Source organism: Neovison vison, chromosome 12 (assembly GCF_020171115.1).
Source record: "Neovison vison isolate M4711 chromosome 12, ASM_NN_V1, whole genome shotgun sequence".
Classification (NCBI taxonomy): Eukaryota; Metazoa; Chordata; class Mammalia; order Carnivora; family Mustelidae; genus Neogale; species Neogale vison.
The window spans coordinates 131079785-131101153 of record NC_058102.1 but is presented as its reverse complement, the minus strand read 5'-3'; the positions used below and the strand labels follow the sequence as shown (position 1 = coordinate 131101153).

The following is a 21369-nucleotide window of genomic DNA, read 5'->3' as shown; positions in this document are numbered from 1 at the left end:
ACTTGGCACCTGGGTCATCCCACCTTCGTTTCTCTGCTAGGTGATTTCTCTCTCCTTGTTCAGAGTTATGTTTGAGCTCACTAGATTTATAAAGCATCTCTAAGGTGATTCTATTTAGTTAGTATCATATCTTATCCATCACCTATTCACCACTAGTCCTCATGTATGAGTACAGCTGAGCTTGGGTTTATGTTTCCCTTGTCTCTGTGTGTCTTTCCTGTGTTCCCCACATTGATTCTCTGAATTGAAGGACATTCAAGACTTTGAACAGACTTAATAAATGCCACCCAAAGATGTCAGTGCCTAAAACGCCAGTATGGTAAGGAAGGAGTTGGAAAATGGTAATAATCCTAACTCAACCTAGACATGAACTTCTTTAGTGTGACTTTGCACATCACATTCTATATTCTCAACTTTTTTTTGTGAGAAAAGTATAAAAAAGGAAGAAAAAACCCCACAAATCCATGATCCACTGTGACACAGTTGGGATATGAAGTCAAAAAACTCTTGGGTGCATTAGTAATGTCATTCAGGGGTTAGAATCCAACCTTCACATCGTGACAGGTAAGGGTTGGTTCAGAAGTACCAAAAGGTACGACAAACAAGGAGACCTGCAGGGATGTCAGGAGACTTTCTTGTCCCCTTATTTCTTTCTCTCCCTTGATGACTGAAATCTGCTGTTGTAATAGACGTCCCTCCATTTGATTTACAGGCTTTTGAAATACAAATACTCTTAGGAGGGTTACCTGTTCTCTGTCCTTAGTATTTTATGCTGAAGTAGTTTAGCAGGCATGCTTCCTCAGAGTTCTGAGAGAATAAACGTTTTATGGAAGGAGATAAGATCCAGCCACATTTAGACCGCAAGATACCTCCTGCGGACGGGCATTTCTTTGGGGGAGACAGAGCTTCTCGCTCATTCCTTATAAGGATTTGATATCAGAGGTGAGATTGTTTGCTTTTTGAAACATTTACAGGTGGGGCAATAAATGTGAAGCACTTCCAGGGATTACAAACAGAACAGTTGAATTTTTAAATAAGAATTTATAGATTTGGGGAGCTGGTAATTAATGCCATTAAATTCAAGCACTTTGGGGACCACTTTAGTATTTCAATTTTAGTCACAGTCAAGCCAGGAAGTGCAAAAGTTGAAGTTCTCATGGCAAGAGTAATTCATCCCCATTACACATTCTTGACAGAATCCATACAAGCCCGAGAAATTTGTGTCTCTAATATACTCAGTTTGCTGAGCTGCTTTTGCAAAAGAGGACAGCACGGTTAGTTCCTTCAGGGCAATGTGGTTACATTTTCAGTCTCATTATAGGACTCTTGGCATTTAGTTTGAAAGGCCAAGGGGAAAATCCATTTGCAGAACTTTTTGAGAGAGATGGGGCCAAAATAGAACAGCGAAAGCATTGTTTGTCTGTTCTCTATGGAAACAGGGCAGTCAAGTTTGATGTGACAAGGCTTTTTCCAATTGAAAATTGAAATTAAAAAAAAAAAAAGGCCATTATTCACATGGCATCAAAAACTTGAAATACTTAAGCACTGATTTTACAAATGAATGTGCAGGGCATGTACACTGAAAATAACAAAATATTGTTTAGAAAAGTCAACACCTTTACAAACGGAGAGTATATACCATTTTCATGGGTTAGGATATTTAATACCAAGATGTCAGTTTTTCACGAATTGATGCTTCCTAATCAATATATCAGAGAGTTTTTTTGGTAGAAACTGATAAAATGATTGTATCATTTGGAGCTATCAGAATGGAGAGGACCTATCAAATCAAATGGAGAGGACCTTAAATGGCCAAAACAGCTATAAGAAAGAACAAAGAACAATAAAGTTGGAGGGCTAACACCATCTGACTTCATGACTAGCATTAAGCTATAGCAACCCAGACAGTGTGGACTTAGCAGAAAGATTAACAAATCTATCAATGAAACAGAATAGAGAATACAGAAGACCTACACATATAGGGACAACTGATTCTTGACAAAGGTGTGAAGGCAATTCTATAGGAAAGAATAGTCTTTTCAACAAATGGTGCTGAAAGAATTGGATACACACACACACACACATATACATATATAAAGAATTGTGTGTATATATATATACACACACACACATATATATATTATATATATATATATATAACCAGCAGTAAGAAAAATTATAATTAAAAAGCAAACAAAGGATTTGAACAGATGCATCTCCAGAGAAGATATAAGGATGACAAATTAGCACACAAAAAACACTCAACATAATTATTCATTAAGGATACACAAAGTAAAATCACACTGAGATATATGCTGCTTAATATGGCTAAAATAAATACCATTGATCATGCCAAGCGTTGGTAGGAAGTAGAGCAACTGGAACTCTCAGATGCTGCTCTTGAAAATGTAATATGGCACAAACATTTTGGAAAACAATTTGGTAGTTTCTTAAAAACTTAGACATACATTTACCGTGTGATCTAGTCATTCCACAACTAGGACAGACTCAGGAGCAATTGAGGTGTTTTAAAATGTACCTAGGGGGGTGCCTGGGTGGTGCAGTTGGTTAAGTGACCTACTCTTGATTTCAGCTCAGGTCATGGTCTCAGGGTCCTGGGATCGAGTCAGTGACTGGCTCCGTGTTCTGCAGGGAGCCTGCTGGAGGATGTCTTTCCTTCTCCCTCTGCCCACCCCCATTTGCAAATAAATAAATAAATATTCAAAATGCACCTAGGATTTATTTTAATTAGGTATAATAAGACACACAGACACAGACATGACTGTTATGAGGGAAGAAGTTTTACTTATAGTCCCCTAGAAACAGAAGGCATGGCACACCTACAGGGGCACCACAGGGGGAAGCACCAGGGTCAACTGGGAGGCAAAGGGAGTGAGGGGAAAACATCGGTAAGAGCCTTTACTGTGGTTTTTGCTGGAAGGAATGGAGAATCAGGGCGAGCAAGCTAAATGGGTTAGGATTTGCTAGTTTGAACAGTATCAGTAGGCCGCAGGGTGTGGGGGCTGCTCCTAGTTGTCTGATACAGAGCCCCGGATGATTAAAGCAGGTGGGTAGTGGTCTGGAGTATAAGAGCCTCCTAAGAGACGAAGCTGGGTTCTGTATTGGTTAGTTTGCATATAAAAGGTGCACTTGAACACTCCTGGTTAATATAGAAATCACATGTCCATACAAAGACCTCTCATGAATGACCATATCTGCTTTATTTGTAAGAGCCCCAGACTGAAAACAACTTAAATACATGCGAACAGCTACATGGATAAACAGATTACAGCATATCCAAAGAATGGACTACTACCCAGGAGTAAAAAGGAATGGGATACTGTGGCACAGATGAATCTCAAAATAATTATACTGAGTTTAAGAAGGGAACAAAAATAGAGTATGTATGATTCTACTTATCACAGAAAACAGCAACTAATCTACAGTGACAAAACACAGATCGGTGGTTGTCTGTGATGAGATAGGATAGAGAATGATATGAAATAAACAAGGATACACTAACAGTGAATTTTCTGAAAAAGAATAAACCAATCCTAGTTACTATAGTATTGGAAACAATAAAACACTTAGGAATAATTTTAACCAAGGCTGTGAAAGATCTGTACTCTGAAAACCATGAGACATTAATGAAAGAAACTGAAGAAACAAATAAATGGAGAAGTGTCCTATGTTTATGTATTAGAGGAATAAGTATTGTTAAAATGTCAATACTAACAAAAGCCATTTATAGATTCAGTGCAATCCCTATCAAGATTCCAAAGGCATTTTTTAACAGAAGTAGAAAGGTACTCCTAAAAATTTATATGGAATCATCAAAGACCACACATAGCCAATGCAATCCTGAGAAAGAAGAACAAAGCAGGACACATCACGCCTCCTGATTTCAAGCTATACTACAAAGCTATAGTCATCAAAAACAGTAAGGCCCTGGCATAAAAACAGACACAGACCAATGGAACAGAAGTGAAAGCCCTGAAATAAACCCATGCTCATATGGTTAATTAATGTTTGACAAGGGAGCCAAGAATACCCAATGGAGAAAAGGACTTGTCAATAAATTGTGCTAGGAAATTGGATATTCACACACAGAACAATGAAACTGGATCCACATCCTACACCACTCACAAAAATTAACTCAAAATGGCTTAGAGACTTAATATAAGACCTGAAACCATGAAACCCCTTGAAGAAAACAAAGAATAAAGCTCCTTGACATGAGTGTTGGTCATGCTTTTTTTGGATATGACATTTGAAGCACAAGCAATGAAATAAAAAATAAGTAGGACTACCTCAAAGTGAAAAGCTTCTGTACAGCTTTGGTTGTGCAGAAATGAAGTCAGTGAAGCAGAAAGACAACCTATGAAACAGAACAAAAAATATCTGCCAACCATATATTTGATAAGGGGTTAATATCCAAAACATATTAAAAAAAAAACCTCATCCAACTCAAAACAAAATAAATAATTCAATTTAAAAAATGGGCAAAGGAACTGAATAGACATTTTTCCAAATAAGATATACAAGATGCTAACACATAGGTGAAAAGACACTGAACATCCCTAATCATTCAGGAAATGCAAATTAAAACCACAAGGAGGAATCACCGACATGCCTACAGAATGGCCGTCATCAAAACGATAAGAGAACAAAGCTGGTGTTGATGTGGAACTTTGGGCACTGTTGGTGTGATTATAAACTGGTGCGTCTACTATGGACAATGTATAAAGGATACTCAAAAAATTCAGACTAGAATGACCAGGGCCACTTGGGTGTCTCAGCTGGTTGAGTGTCCGAATCTTGGCTGAAGCTCAGGTCATGATCTAAGCATTGTGAGATCGAGCCCCATGTTGGGCTCCATGCTCAGTGCAGAGTCTGCTTGAAGTTCTCTCTCCCTCTCTCTCTGCCCCTCCCCCCTACCAGCTCATACACTTTCTCCCTCTCTCTCTCCAATAAATAAATCTCAGAAGGGTATCTGCACCCCATTTCACAGCAGCATAATTTACAGAAGCCAAGACATGGAAACCACCTAAGTGTCCACCGAAGGATATATATATATATATATAAAATGCTGTATTATTCAGCCATAAAAAAATGAGGAAATCCTATCATTTGTGACAATGAGGAATAACCTTGAAGGGATTATATATTAAGTGAAATAAGTCAGACAGAAAAATACTGTATAATCTCACTTGTATGTGGAATCTGCAACCAAAAAACCAAAATCATAGAAAAAGAGATCAGACTTGAGGTTACCAGATGCAGACGGGAGGTGGAGGAGGAATTGGAGGGAGGTGGTCAAAAGGTCCAAACTTCCAGTGATAAGATAAAATAAGTACTGGAGATACACAACATAATGACTAACGAAGCTGTATGATATACAGAAAAGTTAAGACGATAGATCCAAAGAGTTGTCATCACACACACAAAAATGGGAACAAGGAAACTTTTGGGGGTGATGGACATTCGTTATCTTGATTGTGATGATGGTTTCACGGTAGACACATATGTCGAGGCTTATCAAACAGTAAAATTTCTTTGATAATGAAATATATCTTTAATAACCTCAGGTCGAGAAAGACTTTCTGAACTTCAAAGTGGGAGAACAGATCACCGAGGGAAAGACTAATGAGTCTGACAGCCTACAGCTGAATATTCCATATGTTTTCAAACAGCACAACTGAAATGTGCGCAGTTCCTATAGACCATGTACACCTCATTGATAAAGGCAGTTACAACTGCCTGTCGAAGGAGTGTTTTATATTCTAGTCTCTGAAATGATCAGATCAGAGTACAGAAAACTTTTAGCCCGATTTGAGGTCACAGAGTGGCCCAGCACACCTACAGATCCAAGGCTTCTTGGGAAATAAACTGGACTAGGAGTTAGTGACCTCAGGTTTTGGTTCCAGCTCTGCAACTCATCTGCTGTGTCATTTTAGGCAAAACACTCCATTTTTCCAGACCTTAGCTTTCTTGGGGATCACAGGACAGTGTGGGATTTAGATGGTCTCTGAGCTTCCATCATCTCTGATAACGTGTGACTCTGTGCTTCTGGCCAGTGGGGACAGCTTCACTATGTAGGGTTTGTGGATCTGCCCACTCAGAGAGCTCCAGGTAACCCCTGGTCAGATCTTCAAAGGGCTGTCAGCCCTTTGCCAACCGCAACAAGAAGACTAGGAAGGGAGGCAAAAGTGGCGGGTTAACCCAAGTTACCTTGAAAGCACTTGTGCTTTTCTTATTGCGGTAGAAGACAATACCAAGGAATATTCCATCAAAACCGTATGTAAGTGTACGGTTCAGTGGCATTAAGTACGTTCACACTCTTGGGCACCCAGCCTCACCATTCCTCTCCAGAACTCTTCATCTGGTAAAACTGGAACTCTGTACCCATTACACACTGACTCCCTATCCTCCCTCCTCCCAGCACTGGTAACCACCCTTCTCCTTTATGCCTCTATGAATTTGACCACACTGGGTGCCTAACATCAGGGATATAAGGCAGCACTGAGGGCTCTTCTAGTATCTCATTTAATCCTGTCAGTAAGCCAGGGGAGAAGGATTATCCTTTTCTATTTCCCCCAGAAGATATACAAACTAAGGCTTTGATGGGGAGCTCTATACACACAACTAGGAAATCAGTTGGCCAGGACGGAAACATCGACCAGCTAGTTCCGAAGTCCTGGTCCTTCCATTGCTGTAACCGGGTAACAGTGCATTCAATGAAACGTCAGTGACCTAGCAAGTCCAAGAACAATATAAGGTCAGCGGAATTCATTCAATACCCAGCCCTGATTCAACTGGCCATCGTCGACCGCTTAAAGCTTTTGTGGCTCAGTATCCGCATCTCTATAAATCATATGTGTGTTTATTTATACTACTTCATGCCCCAAACCAAGGTGACATTAGATGAGTATCTGTCTCATCTGCAATGTGTAAAGCTCCAAGCTCCTTCCGAAAGAGGTACGGTTCCATGCGACCATTCTATACGGTCTTATTGCTTGCAGTGTTTAGAGTTAAAAGTCTCTAGAAAACACAGAACAGGATTCCAGACAAACATAACCTCAAGTTGCGTTCTTACCCTCAGAAGCATAAACTAACTCCTTCCCGGCTGCTGTTTCAGCTGGTGGTGAATCCTAGGGTGTAGGAATTTGTGACCCTTAATGTTATAAGAAGGGACATTTGCTCCCAAGACCAGCTGTAGTCAATCAACCCCTGAGTGAACCAGACAGCCCCACAGCCAGACTTCATGGTGGAAAGGATACAAGGCCTATGATGGGCCAATACTTGACGTTAACAGTTTCTGATCTGACAACGGGTTCTGCAACCCAACCCCAAGTCATCGGCCCCCAGGAGGTATGTTCTGGGTCAAAACAGCCCTTTGGACATACAAGGATTTTTTTTCCCCCAAACAGTACTATTTTTAGGTTTATTCTAAACTCCAAAATGAGTGAATGTCTTCCCTCTTATACTGGTCACTGGAGACTTATGCATTCATTATTAAGGAATCTCGCAGGCACTCCACAATTTCTAGGAACAGATTATTTTAAATGAGCAGAAAAAAAAGAAACACATTCTGACTTTAGAGTCATCCCTTCTTGCTCAAAGATTTGGCATCGTGTCCAAAATAAATCAATACGATCTTTCTTTACAAAGAGAACGTCTACCTTTTTTAAGAGAACAGAAAGTACAAGAGAGCAAAGTTTATTTAAGTGTTAGACAATGGACGAAAAAGGCGTAGTAGGTTCTGCTTTATTTAGTCCAAAGGGAGATTTACTGGATGTGGAGCTGGATTTGCAAGTTTCACAGAAGTAACATGATCTCTGCTTCGTAAAGACCATCGCCACGCTTAGAGCTACTGTGTCTCGCTGTGTAGTTCGTGCATGAAGAGACTGAAAATGCTATTCACAAAATAAGAATGCTTTGTAATTCATTAACTCTCAGTTTGGACACACGTAGCAAGCATTTTACATACTGATGTGCACAGAAAGGTTTTTAAGAGGCTGAGTACTTAGCCAGTAAATGAGAAGGAAAGGAAATGGAGGTGGGAACGGGCCCTCGCTCTCTATCTGTGGATATTTACTACGATAACCACTTTTTATTTTTATAGCACTCCGCTACCATTTGCAATCTGGGCATTTACAGCAAATGCCTACTCGTCAAACCAGAGTTTAAAATACATAAAATCACATCAGAAGAAAATTATATACTCATTGCGTGATGCACTAAATGCTGAGGGAGCGAGAGCGGGAGAGTGAGAGCTTATGGTCCATTCCAAGAACCAAAGCATTCTTGAGACAAGGAAGGCTAACAAGAAAGCGGGAGGGAGGGAGGAAGAGAGAAAGAAAGTGTGAAAACTATTCTAACTTCCAATGGTCACAAAATGGAACTACTTTGGTTCACAGCGAGCCACTGCTATTCTATTTGGATATTTAAACACGAAACTTGAAAAAGCTGAGATGCGTGTGGAAAGAACACAGGATTCGGAATTAGATTAGGTACAAGTTTTCACACTGCCACCAACCCCCGCCATGACCTTGAGTAACCCAGGCAACCCCTCCGGCCTCAGTGCCCTATCCAAGAAAACGAGGGACTGGCTTAGCCTCTCTAGCCTTTCGTTGGGTTTGTGTGGCTTTCACAGGCTGCGATTCTCTGGTAAAGGAGCACAAAAAACTAGCTGTGCATCCAGCAAGGGGCCCTGCACGAGCTCTAGAAAACTCAGCAAAATTTAGGGAGGAATTCGAGCAGGGAGGAAGGCAGATGTACTCTTTCCTGAGATAAGGGAGCATTCTCTCTCCAGGGAGAATTTAAGTCCTCCTGAAGCACTCACACCCAAATGACATCACTTCCTATAGTGCTGGGCTGGTTCCTCTAGGGACGTATCACGGATCATGTTGTCAGGGCATCCTCCTGGCCCGCATCACAGAGCCCCAAACGTGACTGGCACACGCTAGGTGCTCAGCGAATGAACTCCAGGAAAATCCCTCCTCTGGCCAGATCCTAGCCCTATCTGGGACCGGTGACAGCGGGAACTTTCTTAGTCCCTTCAAGTGTCCATCTCCTTATCCTTAACACGGGATAATGATAACAGTCGATCATTCTAAGATTTTTTGTTTTTTTTTTTGTTTTTTTTTTTAGCCAATGAGATAAGCATAAAATTCAGTCTGAGTAGCTCCAAGCTACCATGAAATCATGAAGTATGCTCTGTCTGTCTCTAGTAAGTTCTTCCTCCCACCCTCTACAATCAAAAAGCCAACAAACAACAGATACAAGAACTGGGAGCTTTGTACACTCAATTCCAGCAATCCCCTCCGATGAGCTTCCCACCTTCTGGATTTATTATGTCTCCCTGGTCAGCTCCAGACACTCCCGGGCTTCCAACCCTTGGGCTTTGTCTCCTAGAACTGGAGGTCTGATCGTAGTTCTCCAGCCTTCCAAGCTTCAGTCTTGAGGTCATCTGACTCCTGGCCGCTTTGGACAACATGTGCTTCTATTTCAGGGGTGCACTGGAACCCAGAATTGGCAAGGCTGCCAACCAGGCCAGTCTTCCCTCTGTTTCTCCTGGGAGGAATACTACTTCAGTTCTCATTATTATTTTTTTGAAGATTTTATTTATTTATTTGACAGAGAGAGATCACAAGTAGGCATAGAGGCAGGCAGAGAGAGGAGGAAGCAGGCTCCCCGCTGAGTAGAGAGCCCGATGTGGGACTCGATCCCAGGACCCTGAGATCATGACCTGAGTCAAAGGCAGCGGCTTAACCCACTGAGCCACCCAGGCGCCCTTCAGTTCTCATTATTAAAGATTCATTTTTTTTGTAACTGTCAGCTTTATTGGATCATGCAGTTATTGAGAATGAAGTCACTGGGAAGACACAAAGAGCCTACAGATGGAGACAGGAGAAGAGATTCCCAATGACAGTGACCTTGATTACAGCCAGGCCTGATGCTTGTACAGCCGATCTCATTTTATTGCATAACCAATTGATTAACTTTATCCCAGCCTACTGCCAGGCCAATCTGGGCTGATTTCTGCTCCTGGCAAGTGAGAGAGGAAGACTGCATAGAAGAGTCAAGGAAGGGAATTAGTGGAACCTTCAGGAGTGCCTCTAAATAAGCCCTTCCATGCCCACGGAACTCCCCTGGGCTGGTCCACCCTCCCCGACGAAACTAGAAATCACAGCAGTCCCTGGAGATCCAAGAAGGAGACTTGACTGTGCCCTTCAATCAATTCTCAACACTGGCTCTTTTCTTAAATAGGGACACCCTGGTGATCGAGATCTTACTGCCTTCTCAAAAAATGCTTACAAATGTTTGAGAAAAACACAGTTTATCTTGCAATTCTATTTAAAGAGAAAAATCTGTTCCTAATATATTTTTTCCTTACTTCCAGACACCTCAAACTTACACACAGAAAGTCCAGGATCTGTTTATAAACAAATTGCCTCTAGTTTCTTACATGAAAAAAAAAAATACTGATTTGAGGAGAAACATTCAGTTGTTGATTCTGTACCCTTTTGTAAACTGGCAGTTCTATCAAACCATTCACACCACGCTTCGATCAAATCTAGGAGGCTTTAACTATGATTCTGTGGGGGAATGCAACACCAGGCAGTAGATGGAATGTACAAAAAACCCAAAGATTCTCACTTTAGCACAGAATGAGGTTATCTGTTACCAACAGAACTAAAATCTCCCTGCAGTTTCCGTAGTATTTTAAAGACACATAAAATAGAGTCAGCTCAGAGGGTCAGGAATGAATATTTTACAGAAATGAAAACATATATTCAGATAAACAGAATACATCTTTTCCCAGTACAATTAAATATAAGTACATGGGAAAAAATGCTAAGTTTAACTCCAGGTTTCTTTTTTTCTTTTTAGCTTTAGGAAACTGTCCTTTTATTTACATGTAAAAGATTAGCATAAGAAGTGGCAATTCTTCTACATAATACTACATAAGTATTCTGTAAAACTCAGTTCAAAAATGCACAAGAAAAAATTAAAATCTATTCGTAGTAATGAATACTGTAGTTAAGAATGCAAAAGAGTCTTGGTAATTTAAAATCAAGAAAGAAAAAAGCCTCCTTTAGGGATAAATATTCCATATATGGTTTTAAGTCAAAGGCAGTTTATTTTTAGGAAGTTGGAAAAAGAAAAAAACCTTCTGGCTCTTTTGGACTTATATGTTCAAAAGTGACTATATTTAAAACAATATTTTAACTCTTTATTTTTAAAAACTAGTGTTTGGATAAAACATATGCTAAGTTTAATAGCTTTTATTTTACATTTCTGAAAATACATCGCTGAAAAGTGAATCCAGGCAGAGTAGAAAGTTCATTTTGCAAAAGACTAAATGATTTCGTTGAACATGCACTGATGAGTATTTCACCCCTGTTTAGACACGGCACAGCTGGACAGCCTACTCTCTGAAACTCTGCTACATTAACTGAACCCTTCAAAGAATTCCCAAAGTAGTGCTTTCAAGGTTAGAAGAGGCTCTCTAAGACTTGACAATATAGATCACTTTGAAGAGTTTTCCTTTTCCCGCAAAACCAAATGTGTTTAGAGAAATAAAGACAAGTCACTCTTCACCCTCCCTGATTTAGAAAAATAAAAATATTAAACTTGCCAAGGGTCAAAAGGAAACAAGGGTGTGCCCGATCTCTGCAACGAAAACGTGGGCAGAAAAGAACAAGATGCTCCACATTTACCCACCGGCAGAAGCTGTTACTCAGACCATTCCAGAACTACAGAGGAAGGGAAATTAAAAATGCCAATCCGGGGGCCTCACCAAAGCTTTTGAATTGGATTCAGAATCTTGGGGGTGGGGGTGGGAGTTTAAATAAGCTAAGTGATTCTTAGATACACTGAAATTTGCAAGCCACAGCTCATGATGTTGAAGAGAGGAGCAGTCCCAAGTATTTGAAATGAAATCCTACAGAAATCCTACAGAAGCACCAAATATTTTCCAAGGAACTCTCTTAGACACTTCTCCCCTCCACGTTTGGGAGATGAGGTAGGGGGATGTTTTGAGAGGTAGAGAGGTAGATTCTCCTGGCCACTTTTCCTCCTCTGTGGGTTTAGCTGACACAGGCTGGGATCGCTGTATTCTTCTTGTTTGGTATTTCCATCAAGGAATTAATAAATGCTTGGTAATGATGAGATCATGTCCAGCTAAGGACTCTGTCCCTCTACAGATCAAGTTGACAGTCCCTGCAGTCATGCCCTGGATTCTCTTCGGGATACCAAATTATAAAAAGGGAGTATTCCTCTAAATACCTCATAGAACTTAGAAACTTAGCCCTTAAGTGAGAATGAGCAACTTCTGAATTTTCTTCAAACTTCAAAGGCTCTTCATACCAAATACTTTGAGAAGTGCTAAAATTTTTTTAAGTGTAGGTGCAGAGAAGAATTTAAATGATTTTATATTTATATAAAAATGATTTTATATTTATATTAAAACCATATATTTATATGTCACTGGATCTTTCCTGACCAGATATCACAAATACCATATATAATGGTTGATTGCTGTTACAGGCAGAGGATTATCTCCTTTCATTGGGCAAATGCTAAATTTCTTACAAAGGCATAAAAAAAAAATCATATGCTTGTTACTCAGTGAGTACTTATTTTCTGGCTTTGTCTTTCTTGAGGTCTTATTTATATAATTCTTTTATAACAATTAATTGCCAGAATAGTTCTTGTAGGAGATTCATAGGTATGCAGAATGCTTAATTATAATTTAAGCACCTAGCCATGTTTATAAGCAAGGATTCAAAGTCACCGTGAGACAGATAAGGAAGAATGTAATAAGTTATTCTTGCCCAAACTGTTTAAGATTGTTATCCTGGGGGCGCCTGGGTGGCTCAGTGGATTAAAGCCTCTGTCTTTGGCTCGGGTCATGATTTCAGGGTCCTGGGATGGAGCCCCGCATTGGGCTCTCTGTTCGTAGAAGAGCCTGCTTCCTCCTCTCCATGCCTGCCTCTCTGCCTACTTGTGATTTCTCTGTCAAATAAATAAATAAAATCTTAAAAAAAAAATAAAATAAAATTGTCATCCTGATCTTCTAGTAATTCAAGATCTGTTTGTTTAACTAGTGGAGATGGGTCAGAGATAACATGGGTCTTAGGACATGAGCCCGGTCATGTGGGGTGACTTTGCATTCTTCTCCCTGTGCGACTCCAGAGTACACCCTCTAAAACGTTCAATCTCATACCAAATCAAAGTGTTCCAGAGTGTTCTTTGATCTCTAGTGAAAACCCAAATAAGATGATAATCATTAACTCAAATAAGTTCCCTGTTTACAAAAACGCGGTGACCATTTGGCGGTGGTAAATAACCCTTTGTCTAGGATTGAAACCTCTTGGAGAAACAGGATATATAAACTATAAAGAACGTGAGTGTGGAAGGAGAGGGGGTTCAAGAAAGAAAAGCAGATACACCCAGCAACTTAGGAGGACACTAAAACGCAGAGTCCGGGACTCAGGGAAAAAAGAAGCACAAAACATCTAAAAATAGCGGCGTTGTAGGAAATGGTCCTAAAGATATTGTCTGCCATTGTATTCCAAATCCTGCTACTTCCAAGTTCAGATCTATAAAAGGCACCTCTTAAAAATGCATCATCTCCTTCCTCGCTATTCAGGAAGGACACTGATTACACATCCTGCTTTACGGGGTTTGGTCCTTATGCCAGGATTTCTTGATGTCTTACTTTCAAAGGTCAGTCACGTGTTACATCGCTTTCTCTTTGCGAATTTACACAAATCACAAAATCGAGTCATTAGCAGTTGCCCCTCTCATCTCTGCAATAAACCACAGAAGCGTGAGGGCACAGCAGAGGCAAGACTTGCAAACACATTTTAAATCGTGCGTCCTTTCTCGAAGCAGAGCTCACTCTACACTCCTTTTTGCTTAGTGTTTTTCCTTTTATTCCCCACTGCCTTCTGCTTTCCTACAAGAGATGCTGGGTAATTTTTCTTCTGGTCTGCTTTCTTAACACTAGTCGATGAAAGGCTTCGGAACGACCGATGCGTCCTAGATGACTGATAAAATGAGACCCACGCTTTGGAAGTAGAGTCCCTCATGAACTATTAAAAAGTACTTTAAGATTTGAATGGATGTATCAATAAAAACAAAACCCTCTATGTAATAACACTTCTGATCAATTGAATTCTTGTTATCTCATTTATTGCCGGTCCCTTTGTTTTCTCACTTTTCTATCCAGATTACGACAATTTCCATCGAACCTCACAGTGCAGACAGCCAACATTCCTTTTTCCAGAGTAGGATTAACGGATGTGACCCTCAGTTGACTGAGATGTCCATGGTCCGCTGAATGTCTGTCATGCCGGAACGCCCCTCTGATGACACTGATACGTTTTTTTTTAAGATTTTATTAATTAATTTATTTGTTTGTCAGAGAGAGAGAGAGAGAGGGAGAACACAAGCAGGTAGAGCAGCAGCAGAGGCAGAGAGAGAAGTGGGCTCCCTGCTGAGCAAGGAGCGTGATGTGGGACTCGATCCCAGGACCCCGGGATCGTGATCTGAGCCGAAGGCAGCAGCTCAACCAACTGAGACACCCAGGCGTCCCAACACTGATAATTCTTTATACAGGCCAGATGCTTTGCACCCCACAACCTGGAGGTGCTGGCCAGAGCTGCCTTCAGCAGGAATCAGGTCCTGATCGGAAGGCTGGCTGCTAGCACAGGAGGAGGCCAGATAAGCCAACAAGGCCACCCAAGGCCATGGGGACTGGCTGAACAGATCACGCTCGGGTTCTTAGTGAGACTGGATAGGGGCTCATAGGGAAGACTAGTTAATAAGCTCTGACTGCAAAGTAAGAAGCAAAAACAGAAGGTAGTCCCCAAAATGGAAGAGCACAGGTTTAGGAGAAACGGACGCCTGCTGCCAAGGGGCTGCCAAGGTCACCCAAGGTCACTGCAGCTGGGGTGTCCGGAGCACAGCTGGGCGGCCAGCTGCATCCTGCATAGCTTTCCTGCTCCATGAGTTTTCTATGCGGCTTCCGAGACACTTCCCTCCTTCCGGCTCTAGCTTTAAACTTTATTCAACGAAGGTAAACTGAAGCTCTCTCCGTAATCTGTAACCCTAACGAGTCTACAATCAAAGCTCCTTGCTAGGTCTCCTCTCTGTCCTACTTTTTCATGGTGTTAAGAAACCAGTTTCAGCTTGATACAGATTCATGTCTTTCCCCGGGTGTGGAATTACTATAGTTTTGGTCTTTGATGTAAGTAATACATTCTTTTTCTCTTCCTGGATATATACTTTTTGTTTTTTTGTATCAAGAACAGTGCTCCAGTTTTTTGTGTTTTTTTTTGTTTTTGTTTTTTTCTCCCCAGTCATTTTTTGGTATTAAACCTAAAGGGACAACTGTGATGTTTCCTGGTAACCGTCATGGGTCATTTGACACCAGGGGAGGCCGAACCGGTTTATCCTTTTCAAACGCCCAGCAGTGTTCAAGGTGGACAGCCACTCTGTCTCCTGCCATCGGGAGTACTTTTCTTTTTCTTCTGTTTCTAACGATAGCCCATAGCACCTTCTTTGCCAAGTCTCTATTCTTCTGCAGCTCTTGTGTGTGTCCCATTCATTTCTATTCTCGTCTTTCTGGACACCGGGCAACCACTGTATCTCCATCACGACAAGACCTTGACATCTTGTCATCCATCCGAAGACCATACCCACGAATGCTGAATTCTATTATTGAGCAAAAAACAGAGCCACAGACTATCAAACCAGAAAGAGATCACCTAGTCCAGCCCCTCAACTTATAAACCTGTATCTAAAAGCTGATACTCAATTCAGTTACTGGAAAGCTTCGAGCTCTCTTTGGAACAACTTCTGTCTGTGTATCTGTTTTCAATTGCAAATTTTATGAAATCTAAATACAGATCAAGTATTTCTGATGAAAACTTAATGTCTCAATTGAGCTGTGCTGGAAATGTAAAATACACACTGGGTTTTGGAAAGAGTGGAGATAATGAGATATTTCTCATTAACATTTTTAATAACATTTTTCCATTAACACTTTTTAAGAATGACTGAAGATATGCTGAACCCATAGTTTGGACATATTGGGTTAAACAGAAGATATTATTAAAATTAATTCCACCAGTTTCACTTTACATTTTGAGTGGGGCTATTAGAAAATTTTAAATTATACCTGTGGCTCACATTATATTACTATCAATAAGAAAGTCACTGTACGTGCATAGATCTACCTAATCCTAAATGGAAATTTCCTTTCTTTGACAGATAAACTGACTCCAGTCCTGAGAAATGGGAGAATATTCATTATGACCAATTTTAATTTCAGTATAGTAAATAAATTGTGTGTATTTCTCCCTCTCTCTCTTTTTCTCTTCCTCCCCAAATCACTGCCATCTTCAATAAGATAGTTTCTGAACACTCCCAAATCAAACCTTAGTTCTTCATATCTGGATCACACTTTTGCTCCTGGTCAACTTCCGGTTCAAACCCTTCAATAAACCACTTTACTGAAGAGGTAGTTATATGTAAAAAGCTGCATATATTTAATATATACAATTCAATGGAAAGTAAGTATACACCCTAAAACCATCATCACCATCAAAGCCACAGACATAATAATTACCTCCCAAATTTTAATGATTTAATAAACATTTAATTTAATAAACAATTTAATTTTTATTTATTTATTTATTTGACAGACAGAGATCACAAGTAGGCAGAGAGGCAGGCAGAGAGAGAGAGAGAGAGGAGGAAGCAGGCTCCTGGCTGAGCAGAGAGCCCGATTCGGAGCTCGATCCCAGGACTCTGAGACCATGACCCAAGCCGAAGGCAGAGGTTTTAACCCACTGAGCCACCCAGGCTCCCCCAATTTAATATTTTTAATAATATTTTAATAATTATTGTTGTTGTGTGTATGGCAAGACCATTTAACAGAAGATCTACCCTTTTAGCAAATTTTAGGCATACAATATTTTAGATACACAATAAAGGGTTGTTAGCTACAGGTACTATGCTGTTCACGTGTATCTCGTTTTATTATGCTTTGCAGATATTGTGGGTTTTTTTTTTAAAGAAACTTAAGTTTTGTTGCAACCCTGTCTAGAGCAAGTCTGTGAGTGTCCTTCCTCAGCATTTGCTCACTTTGTGTTTCTGTGCCACATTTTGGTAATTCTTGCAATATTTCAAACTCTTTCATAATTATTGTATTTGTTACGGCGATCTGTGATCAGTGATTACAACTCGCTGAAAGCTCAGATGGTGATTAGCATTTTTTTTTTTAGCAATAAAGTATTTTTTATTTAAAGTATGTTACACGGCTTTTTTAGACAATGCCATTACACACTTAATAGCCTACAGTATAGTGTAAACATAACTTTTATATGCAGTGGAAACCAAACCATTCATTTGGTTGGCTTTATTTCCATACTTGGTTTATTACAGTGGCCTGGAACCAAACCCACAATACCTCTGAGGTATGTCTGTAGAGATTTCCAGAACTTATTTATCTTACGTAACTGGAACTTTGTACGCTGGGATGGTTAATTTTATGGGTCAGCTTAACTGGGCCAAGGGGTGCCCAGAGAAGCTGTTAAAATATCATTTCCGGCTATGTCTGTGCTTTTCCGGAAGCGATTAGCATGTAAATTGGTAGACGGAGTAAAGAAGTCCTCACCAATGCAAGTGGGTATCATCCCATCTGCTGAGGGCCTGAATAGAACAAAAAGATGAAGAAAGGGCAAATTTGTTCTCTTTGCTTGAGCTGGGACATCCATCCTCTCCGGCTCTTGCCCTGCAGCGTCCCTGGTTCTAAAGCCTTCAGACTCAGACTGAATTATACCACTGGCTCTCCTGGCTCTCTAGCTCGAGGATGGCAGATCAGGGCACTTCTTGGCCTCCATAATCACATGAACCAATTCCTACCATAAATCTCCTCTTGTATGTATCTCTATATATCCTATTGGTTCTGTTTTTCTCGGGAACACTGACTACCATGCCCTCTTGACCATCACCTCCCCTCAGCCTTTGGAAACCAGCATTACCCTTTGCTTTTATGAGTGTGACTATTTTATTTTATTTTTTGTTTACTTTATTTACTTATTTTAAAAGATTTTATTTATTTATTTATTTGTCAGGGGGGGAGAGAGAAAAGGCACAAGCAGGGGGAGCAGCAGGCAGAGGGAGAACCAGGCTCTCTGCTGAGCAAGCAGCTGGACGAGGGACTCGACCCCAGGACCTTGGGATCATGACCAGAGCTGAAGGCAGATACCAAACCGATTGAGCCATCCAGACATCCCAAGTGTGACTATTTTAGATTCCACATATAAGTGAGATCAAACAGTATTTATCCTTGAGTATCTGACTTATTTCACTTAACATAATGTTGTTCAGGTCCATTCATATGCTTATAAACAGCAAGAGACAGATAGACAGATAGGCCACATTTTCTTTATTCTTCCATCAGTAGATGGGCAGTTAGCTTGTTTCCATAACCTAGCTATTGTGGATAATGCTTTAGTGGCCAGGGGAGTACAGAACTCTTTTTTTTTTTTTAAGATTTTTTTAAAGATTTTATTTATTTGACAGATGGAGATCACAAGTAGGCAGAGAGGCAGCCAGAGAGAGATGAGGAAGCAGGCTCCCTGCTGAGCAGAGAGCCCAGGACCCTGGGATCCTGACCTGAGCCGAAGGCAGAGGCTTTAACCCACTGAGCCACCCAGGCCCCCAAGGGAGTACAGAACCCTTGAGGAACTCTTCAAGTTCCTTGTTGCATTTCCTTCAGACAAATACCCAGAAGTAGGACTCCTAGGTCAAATGGTATTTCTATTTTTAAATTTCTGAGGAACCTCCATACTGTTTTCCACACTGTCTGCACCAATTTACATTCCCACCAACAATGTATCAAGGTTCCCTTTTCTCCAGCAACTTCCCTTTTCATCCTCACCAACACTTGCTATTTTATTTTAGTTTGTTTTTGTTTTTGTTTTTTGTTTTTTTCATCGTAGTCATCCCAACAGTGTTAAGGGTGATATCTCTTTGTAGTTTAGGTGTACCTTCCCCTTATGAGAAGTGATACTGAACAATTTTAATATACTTGTATGGCTTCTTTGGAGAACTGTTCAGATTCTTTGCCCATTTAAGAAATGGGTTTGTTGCTTCATTTATGTATTTTTGCTATCCCAAGCTCAAAATCTTGAACAAAGTTTACTTCTTACTCAACACTCATAAGATTTCTCTCAGGTTCCCATTTGCTGAAACTTTTCAAGATCACCTGCATCCAATTTCATTCCCTATCATCTGGCCTTCGTACAGGATGGTCCTCTTTCATTATGGGGTCCTCCCCATTAATGCAAAACACAAACAAACAACAAAACAGTTCCTACACTGTGACTACCTGAAATGGCCGTAACAGCCTGGAGTACATAAAATATATGATATTTCGGAAGGCAGAACCCGATTTCAGAACCACACAAGCTCACGGAGCGGTACCGATGTCCTACTGGCTCCACTGTTACTAGACTCCTTACAACGAATACCAGGTCACAGAAGAGCCAGAGAAAAACCCTGTCCCCCATCTGCCACTCCATGTCAGGAAACTCACCTCTGCGGCTGTCCTCACTGCTTGCTAAGGTTCCCGAGGTTCAGAACCTCCTGAACTCTCAGGGTCAGGTTCTGCTGCTGGGGCCAAGGTTGTGGGAATCGACAAAGGAAGGAATAGGAGGACAGGATGGAGGGAACAGGCCCTGATTAAGACTTTCGGGGGCCCTAGTGATCTCCATGTATGATTCAATATGAAAGCAACACTAACCTTAAAGAAGTTCAGCAAAATTCTACGTTTTCCCATGAGTGCCTCAAAACTTTATATTATATATCATATATATATTTTTAAAATCAAATTATCTTAAAATAAGTTTGTCTTAGTCTGTTCAGACTGCTAGAATAAAACTACCAGAGACTGTGTGACTTATAAACAATGGATGTTTATTCCTCACACTTCTGGAAGCTGGAGCCCAAGACTAGGACACCAACACTGTCTGGCTTTGGTGAGGGCCCTCTTTTGGGCTGCTGCCTTCTTGATGTAATCTCTAGTGGGGGAAGAGGTGAGTTAGCTTTCTGGGGTCTCATTTATAGGGAGATTAATCAATCATAAGTGCTCTGCCCTCATTACCTAATTACCTCCCAAAGATCCCAACTCCTAACTCCATGTCCTTGGGGATTAGGATTTCAGGAACTTAACTTGAGGAAAGCAGTACAAATACTCAGAATCTGGCAAAGTTTCAGTGTTTCTGCTGTGTCTATACCTTCAGGAAATGTGTAGCCCGTCCAGTGGGCAACCCAGTAAGTGTGTGAGGGGGTCGTTCTCTAGTTGCCTGGCTGGAGAGATGTGTGCCTTGTATACTGGAATTCATTCTCCAAAAGAAATAAGGTTGTGAGTGGTGATAAGTTTTCAATGGTTCAGCCATATTATGGAGTAAACAGATTCTCTAAGGAGAGCCTAAGAATCATTTTTTCTTTATGTTAACATCATTTTTACGGGTTACTTTGTTCAAAGTTTTAGTAAGTCAAGTAAAATGACCTTTAAAAAGTGAATGTTACAGATATGTAAGCCTGTACTCTATGCAGATGTTGATCTTGGCTCCTTCCAAATGATCAAAAGTAGACACCGATTCAATCTGCTTTTATCATCTACGTCTCTTTGGCACTACAAGTTCGATGAGCCCCAGAAACGTATGTGTTAGAGAACCAGGGCTGGACGTAATTAGACCACAGCTGTTCCATCCAGCGACTGGACTCAGTTCAGTGCAAATACTCTGTAGTCACGATCAGCCCCTTTGTGACTGCAAACATCTGAGGGTTAAGAACGATGCTAATTTACAATGCTAATACCATCTGCAGGTTAAGAACAATGCTAATAAAGTCTTTACCCAACCAACATGGATATTTAAATGCTGAAGCAAGATCAATACTAACCCTCCCTTCCTCTTTTTTTTAAAAGACTTGTGCTCTTTGTGCATGGGGGGCCACTTGGGTGGCTTAGTCAGTTAAACCTTTGCCCTCTGCTCAGGTCATGATCCTGGGGTCTTGGGATTGAGCCCAACATTGGGCTCCCTGCTCAGCAGGGAGTCTGCTTCTTTCTCTCCCCCTGCCTATCCCCCTGCCTGTGCTCTCTCTGTTCAAATAAATAAATAAATAAATATCTAAAAAAAAATTAAAAAAATAAAAATAAAAAAAAAAGCGCCTTGTGCTCTGGGAAAAAGAGTCATTTCTATTTTGTCTACTACACATCTAAAACTCATTTTCCACTGAGGTATTTGTGGCTTTAAAAATAAGCCAAAATTCCAACCCAAA

At 40.6% G+C, this 21369-nt stretch overlaps 1 protein-coding gene across 2 annotated transcripts in view; it reads right to left on the bottom strand.

Moving 5' to 3' along the window:
- The window catches only part of KIAA1217 (KIAA1217 ortholog), a 682726-nt gene that overhangs the window by 329915 nt on the left and 331442 nt on the right, over positions 1 to 21369 (bottom strand). The gene's annotated exons all lie outside the window — the stretch shown is intronic.